Genomic DNA, 8,297 nt, shown 5'->3' with positions numbered 1-8,297 from the left:
ACAATAAATTAATCTTTATATCACATGACGTCTTTTTATTCATTGACCTTCAGAGGGAGATAAAAACACAATCAGAAGCGATGTGATTCTGTGTATGAGCGAATGGACATTTTACAGGGGTTGTCCTATCAGATAGGTGGGGGTGCTGGGTGTCCGATCCCCACCTACCAGCTTCTTGCAGGTCTGATAGCAGCTGGATGTACACAGCATGCAAAGCCAGAACACCACAGCGCCGCACACTGTGTAGTGGCCGATCTGTGGTACTGCAGCACCGCAGTGAATGACTGAGGAATCGCAGTGCCTGGGCATCGCCAGTAAACCGTGTACAGCGCCGTGATGTCTTGGCTCCCTACACTGATTACATCCATCCTGAGTACAAATTGAAAAAACTAAAACCAGTAAGATTTTGTGTAATTTACTCGCCCCCAACAGCGAAAAATAGGTAATTATTACCATCATGTACAGATCACTTTCTGATTTGTACACAGAGAACAAATGTATTTATTATGCATAGGCTTCCTCTGAACATTTTAAAGTTTGTATTGACTTTTCTTTTTGTCTTCAGCTTTAAACTAGGACAATGTTCACACATTGCAAAAACTTTTGCATCTGGATATCCATTAGATTCAGTGAAAGGGAATCTGTCAACCAGGCTTTTACCACCTAATCTGAGAGCAGCATGATGCAGAGACAGAGACACTGATTCCAGCAATGTATCACTTACTGGGCTGCTTGCTATAGTTTTGATAAAATCCCTGTTTTATCAGCAGAGGACAAGTCAACCTGCATGTAATTCTCTATATTCATGAGCTCTGTATAACCCCGCCCCCCACCAATGATTGGCAGCTTTCTGCCTATGCACAGTGTACACAGAAAGCTGCCAATCAGTGATGTGGGCGGGATTATACAGAGCACAGCATTCGGAGAACTGCTAGATCTGCAGCCGACAATACTGTTCAGCGGTGTAAATGCTGCATAAAGCAATTAAGGGAGCACCAAGGACCTCTTCATTTTTAAGAGCTTAAAGGGAGTCTGTCAGCATAGCGTGACTGTTCTAACCAAGCACAGGCGCTTTTCCATTAATCTTTGCTTTTCTCTGTCTCCTGTAAATCCAAAGCTGTCAATCAAAATAGGGGGAGGGGTGTGGCAGAAATAGACAGAAAGCAAGTAGGTGAGAAGGAACACTGAGCTGTTTGGCCAAGCCAAGAGTACACCAAGTGCCTTTGATTTAGACATTCATTCTGTGCTGACAGTCCCTTTTAAGAGATTGACAGCAACATTTAAGGCATTAAACAGCAGCAATTGGAGCTAGCTCCGGCCTCTGTTGATAGAGGTGGATGCCAACTGTATAATACAGTTGCCGTTAGGCGTTTGTGGAGCCGGTTTAGTTCCTGACATTGCCGCATACACTGTCATCAGACATGGGACCAGTGGCGTAACTAGAGTGCCATGAAACCTGGTGCAAAATTCGGACCTGGGTCCCCACCTCCATCTTGATCAGATGTATGGGCCCTTGTAGCATTCTAGAACCTATAAAGACATGTGTTCACCCTCCATGTAATAATGTCCCTCATCCTAGGCCCCTTCCAGTAATGATGTCCCCCATACTGGGCCCATTCCTGGTATAGTATCCCCTGTCTTGCGCCCCTTACTATAATAATGTCCCCCATCCTGACCCTTTGCTGTAACAATGTTCTTTATCCTGGTATAATGTCCCCCATCATGGGCCCCTTCCTAGTATAATGTTCTCCATCCTATAACAAAGTCCCTCCATTTGAGTTCCTTGCTGGTGTAATGTCCTCCATCCTGGGCCCCTTTCCAGGTGATAATAACCCCCATCCTTGGCCCATTACTGGTGTAATGCCCTATTTCCTGTGCCTCTTCCTGGTGTAATGACCCCCATTCTGGTATTATGTCTCCCATCATGGGCCCCTTTCTAGTATAATGAGTCCCTTCTTGTTGTAACGTCCTCCATCCTGGACCCCTTTCCGGGTGATAATGACCCCCATCATGGGCCCTTTCCAGGTGTAATGTCCTCCTTCCAGTGCCTCTTCCTGGTGTAATGACCCCCATTCTGATATTATGTCCCCCATTCTGGGCCACTTCCGGGTATAATGTCCATTCCGCCACTCCTTTCCAACACACAAAAAATTCTTCATACCTTTTTCCACTCCCACAACGTATGTTGTCCTCTTCTGTGGTTAGAAGCTGACTTTGGTGTGCCAGCCATATCACAATGTGCTGCAGAGGGCCAGAGAAGATGTAAGTCTGTGGAGACTAGTTGTGGATATGAAAAGTCAATATGGCATCTAGATCAGATGATGAAAAGGAATGAAAACAACTCCAATCAGAAGACATCACCCATAAGGTACCTGGGTGCAAATGTTTATTTTTTAGATGGACTACGTCTAATCACCACTGTAGTTTCTGTTTGGTCTGCAGTCTGATTGCTGTTTACAACAATTCACTGTATCTCCTCTGACCATTGGTAAGGACACACTGGGAGTTGTACGTTTATGCAATACAAATGTATATTGTGGGGCTAACCTGATATTGCAATTGATTGCTGTACTAAGCTTGTTGAGGTATTCATATACTGATGTTGGTGCTGACGAAGGGTTCCGAAACGCGCGTTGGGGCGGTCGCGCGGCAGTTTGGAGCATACAACTATCCCCTTCATTGTTCACCGGGTAAGCCTTTTATTAAGTGGGTAGAGATATGGACAAGTGTTAACAGTAACAATTTATTCCACAAGTGATTTACCCTATAATGATGACCAGTATATGGGTATATCCACTACCGTTCAAAAGTTTGGGGTCATTTAGAAATTTCATTATTTTTGAAAAAAAAAGCACATTTTTTTCAATGAAGCTAACATTACATGAATCAGATATACACTCTATACATTGTTAATGTGGTAAATGACTATTCTAACTGCAAACATCTTGTTTTTATTGCAATATCTACATAGGTGTATAGAGGCCCATTTCCAACAACCACCACTCCAGTGTTTTAATGGTACATTGTGTTTGCTAACTGTGTAAGAAGGCTAATGGATGTTTAGAAAACCCTTGCACAAGTATGTTAGCCCAGCTGATTTGGCTGGTTTAGCCGGTTTGGCTGATTTGAGAAGCTATAAAACTGACCTTCCTTTGAGCTAGTTGAGAATCTGGAGCATTACATTTGTTTGTTCTATGAAACTCAAAATGGACAGAAAAAGAGAACTTTCATGTGAAAGTCTATTCTTGTTCTTAGAAATGAAGGCTATTCCATGAGATAAATTGCCAAGAAACTGAAGATTTCCTACAATGGTGTGTACTACTCCCTTCAGAGGAGAGCACAAACAGGCTCTAACCAGAGTAGAAAGAGAAGTGGGAGGCCCCGCTGCACAACTGAGCAACAAGACAAGTACATTAGAGTCTCTAGTTTGAGAAATTGACGCCTCACAGCTCCTCAACTGGCAGCTTCATTAAATAGTACACGCAAAACGCCAGTGTCAACGTCTACAGTGAAGAGGCGACTCCGGGATGCTGGCCTTCAGGGCAAAGTGGCAAAGAAAAAGCCATATCTGAGACTGTCTAATAAAAGGCAAAGATTAATATGGGCAAAAGAACGCAGACATTGGACAGAGGAAGATTGGAAAAAAGTTTTGTGGACAGACGAATCAAAGTTTGAGGTGTTTGGATCACACAGAAGAACATTTGTGAAACGCAGAACAACTGAAAAGATGCTGGAGTGCCTGATGCCATCTGTCAAGCATGGTGGAGGTAATGTGATGGTCTGGGGTTGCTTTGGTGCTGGTAAAGTGGGAGATTTGTACAAGGTAAATGGGATTTTGAATAAGGAAGGCTATCACTCCATTTTGCAACGCCATGCCATACCCTGTGGACAGCGTTTGATTGGAGCCAACTTCATCCTACAACAGGACAATGACCTAGAGCACACCTCCAAATTATGCATGAACTATTTAGGGAAGAAGCAGGCAGCTGGTATTCTATCTGTAATAGAGTGGCCAGCGTAGTCACCAGAGCTCAACACCATTGAGCTGTTGATGGAGCAGCTTGACCGTATGGTACGCAAAAAGTGCCCATCAAGCCAATCCAACTTGTGGGAGGGGCTTCAGGAAGCATGGGGGGAAATTTCTCAAGATTACCTCGGCAAATTAACAGCTAGAATGCCAAAGGTCTGCAATGCTGGAATTGCAGCAAAGGAGCATTCTGTGACGAAAGCAAAGTTTGAAGGAGAAAATTAATCTTTCTAATAAAAATCATTATTTCTAACCTGTGATTGACTTTTGATACTAATAAAGATTAATGTAGTTTTACAGTATGGCCTTTAGATCTTTTTTTCTTGGTTTCTGTTGGTATGTTATGGCGATTGGCCATGGTATTTAGTCCTAATATATGGTAGGATTCTAGTACTATACTATTGTTATTGATATATGAGGTATATATTGTTCTTCCTACTATTGTTCCTATGAATTTCATCTATCACCCATAAGTTACCTGGGTGCAAATGTTTATTTTTTATATGGACTACGTCTAATCACCACTGTAGTTATTGTTTGGTCTGCAGTCTGATTGCTGGTTACAATAATTCACTGTATCTCCGAGTTGTATGTTTATGCAATACAAATGTATATTGTGGGGCTAACCTGATATTGCAATTGATCGCTGTACAAGCTTGTTGAGGTATTCATATACTGATGATGGTGCTGGTAATATATCCCTGTACTGATGGTGGTTCTGCTGATGTATTCCTGCACTGATGGTTCTGATGATGTATTCATTCACCAATGATGGCTCTTGTGCTGTACTCATGTACTGACTGTAGTTCTGGTGCTGTGTTCATGTACTGACGGCAGTTCTGGTGCTGTGTTCATGTAGTGATATGGTTATGTTGATGTATATTAATTTACTGATGATTTCTCTTGTGCTGTGTGCATGTACTGATGGTGGTTCTAGTAACATAGTCACGTACGTTTGATAGATCAGGTGTTGTTTTCATGTATTGATGGTGGTTCTGGTGCTGTGTTCTTGTACTGATTGTGATTCTAGTGATGTATACATGTACTGTTATTAGTTCTGATCCTGTACAAATGTAAAAATCCATAACTTGTCAGATGATGTGCTACATGGCTATGTTAACAAAGTGTTGTGCAGTTTGACAAGTTAAGGATTACTACATCTGTATTTATGTTAGTAGTGAACTTTTATATATGAAGTCCCCCTTTGCTGCCATTTTGGCTCTCCTGTTCCACAGGCTGAGCTTCATACGAGACCATCATGATTTGTCCTATAACTACTCTAGCACTGCAGTATATAGTATAGGTGATCAGACAATCACAGGTTCAACTCCAATGTGACAAATAAGTCTCTCTACCTCCTCCTTTTTTGAAAATAAAGAAATAAAAAATAAATTAACATATTTAGTATCGGCACATTCGTAAAAATCTGTTCCATAAAAATTAGCAAAATATAAAATTAACCCGTACAGTAGAGAGAAAAAAAACTTTAAACACCAGAATTACGGGTATTTTAGCAACTCGACTCCCTAAAAAATGCAATAAAAAGTGATCAAAGCATCGTGGGCACCCCAAAATGATATGGTGTGAATAAAAATGTCAGCTCACCATGTTTAAAACAAGCTTTTATGTAGCTCCATGGAAGGAAAATTAAACATGTTATGGGTCTTTTTTTACTAAAAAGAAAAAAAATGAAATCTGGTATCACCGTAATCTCACTGACTTGAAGAATTATGTTCACATGTAATTTTGTTTCCATGCAAGCCGGAGGCAGGGGAGTGATGCATTCCTGCCGGTGGAACATGGGTCAAACTTACAGTACTTTAAATTTTATCATAATTACAGAAAACAAACTCTTCAGGTCTCTTTACCAGTCAGTGTCTCCTCCTTCAGTTCTCTGGTCACACTTCAGGTACAGGTGCTTCTCACAAAATTAGAATATCATCAAAAAGTTAATTTATTTCAGTTCTTCAATACAAAAAGTGAAACTCCTATATTATATAGAGTCATTACACACAGAGTGATCTATTTCAAGTGTTTATTTCTGTTAATGTTGATGATTATGGCTTACAGCCAATGAAAACACAAAAGTCATTATCTCAGTAAATTAGAATACTTTATAACAACAGCTTGAAAAATGATTTTAAAATCAGAAATGTTGTCCTACTGAAATGTATGTTCAGTAAATGCCCTTAATACTTGGTCGGGCTCCTTTTGCATCAATTACTGCATCAATGCGGCAATGTGGCATGGAGGCGATCAGCCTGTGGCACTGCTGAGGTGTTATGGAAGCCCAGGTTGCTTTGATAGCAGCCTTCAGCTCGTCTGCATTGTTGGGTCTGGTGTCTCTCATCTTCCTCTTGATAATACCCCATAGATTCTCTATAATAGATTCTCTATAGGGTTAAGGTCAGGCGAGTTTGCTGCCAATCAAGCACAGTGATACTGTTGTGTGTAAACCAGGTATTGGTACTTTTGGCAGTGTGGACAGGTGCCAAGTCCTGCTGGAGAATGACATTTCCATCTCCAAAAAGCTTGTCGGCAGAGGGAAACATGAAGTGCTCTAAAATCTCCTGGTAGACGGCTGCGCTGACTTTGGTCTTGATAAAACACAGTGGACCTACACCAGCAGATGACATGGCTCCCCAAACCATCACTGATTGTGGAGACTTCACACTAGACCTCCAGCAGCTTGGATTGTGGCCTCTCTACTCTTCCTCCAGACTCTGGGACCTTGATTTCCAAATGAAATGCAAAATTTACTTTCATCTGAAAACAGCACCTTGGACCACTGAGAACAGTCCAGGTGTTTTCTCCTTGGCCCAGGTAAGACGCTTCTGGCGTTGTCTATTGGTCATGAGTGGCTTGACACAAGGAATGCGACACTTGTAGACCATGTCCTGGATACGTCTGTGTGTGGTGGCTCTTGAAGCAATGACTCCAGCAGCAGTCCACTCCTTGTGAATCTCCCCCAAATTTTTGAATGTCCTTTTCTTAACAATCCTTTCCAGGCTGCGGTTATCCCGGTTGCTTGTGCACCTTTTTCTACCACACTTTTTCCTTCCACTCAACTTTCCATTAATCTGCTTGGATACAGCACTCTGTGAACTGCCAGCTTCTTTAGCAATGACCTTTTGTGGCTTATTCTCCTTGTGGAGTGTGTCAATGACTGCCTTCTGGACATCTGTCAAGTCAGCAGTCTTCCCCATGATTGTGGAGCCTACTGAAACAGACTAGGGGACCTTTTCAAACACATAGGAAGCCCTTGCAGGTATTTTGTTAATTATTCTAATTTACTGAGATAATGACTTTTGTGTTTTCATTGGCTGTAAGCCATAATCATTAACATTAACAGGAACAAACACTTGAAATAGATCACTCTGTTTGTAATGACTCTATATAATATATGGGTTTCACTTTTTGTATTGAAGAACTGAAATAAATTAACTTTTTGATGATATTCTAATTTAGTGAGAATCACCTGTATTTCCTTTTGACAAGTTCTCTTGGAAAGCTCTACCCCCTGATAGGTTCCCATTGGTATGCCTTTCTTTCTGAACCATGCCTTAGGTCTGTTATACACAAGGTGGCCACAGTTTTCTTTCCATCCGCCACATTTACCAACCCGATCTGCAGACTCAGTCTGACCATCCAGATGATCAGGTCGCACATCCCCCTCACGCAATATGCAAAGAAAATGGTGATGCCACTTACTTAAGAACCAGTTGTTTTACACATTGTATCCGCAGGGTACAGACATATTGTTCTCCTATGAAGCCAATACCTGTTGGACCAAAAGACCTTTTGATGTGACAATAGGTACAAACAATGAGAACTTTACATACTAATGAGGTGCATCCCATTGATACCACCACAACCAGGAGACACAACCCATAGTTCCCCTAATGAAATACCTTAAATTAGATTATATTCACCATTTTATAAACTTTACAACTCAGAATTGTTCGGAGATGATTGATCAGATGTAAAGCAATGGTTTCCTGCTTGTATCGTCTCAGTAAGTGATTATTAAACTGATTGGCCCATATAGTCCATTTTGTATTGTCAATTAAGTGTTAAATTTTGACTTTGGAGGAGACGGGAGCGGCACTGAGCAGATTAATCTCTGAACTCTTAACTTGATGTCACAATTCTGATGGTTGACTTTCTGAGGGACTAAAGACCGAGGTTAACAATTAACTAGATTCTGTGCAATGTGTATTAAGGCTTATTCAGAAGTCCGTGCACATTGATCCGAGATCGGACTGCTAAT

This window comes from Phyllobates terribilis, unplaced genomic scaffold (genome assembly GCF_046119375.1).
Source record: "Phyllobates terribilis strain yellow unplaced genomic scaffold, ASM4611937v1 Scaffold_8__6_contigs__length_399053987, whole genome shotgun sequence".
Taxonomy (NCBI): domain Eukaryota; kingdom Metazoa; phylum Chordata; class Amphibia; order Anura; family Dendrobatidae; genus Phyllobates; species Phyllobates terribilis.
This window is presented reverse-complemented; position numbering follows the sequence as displayed.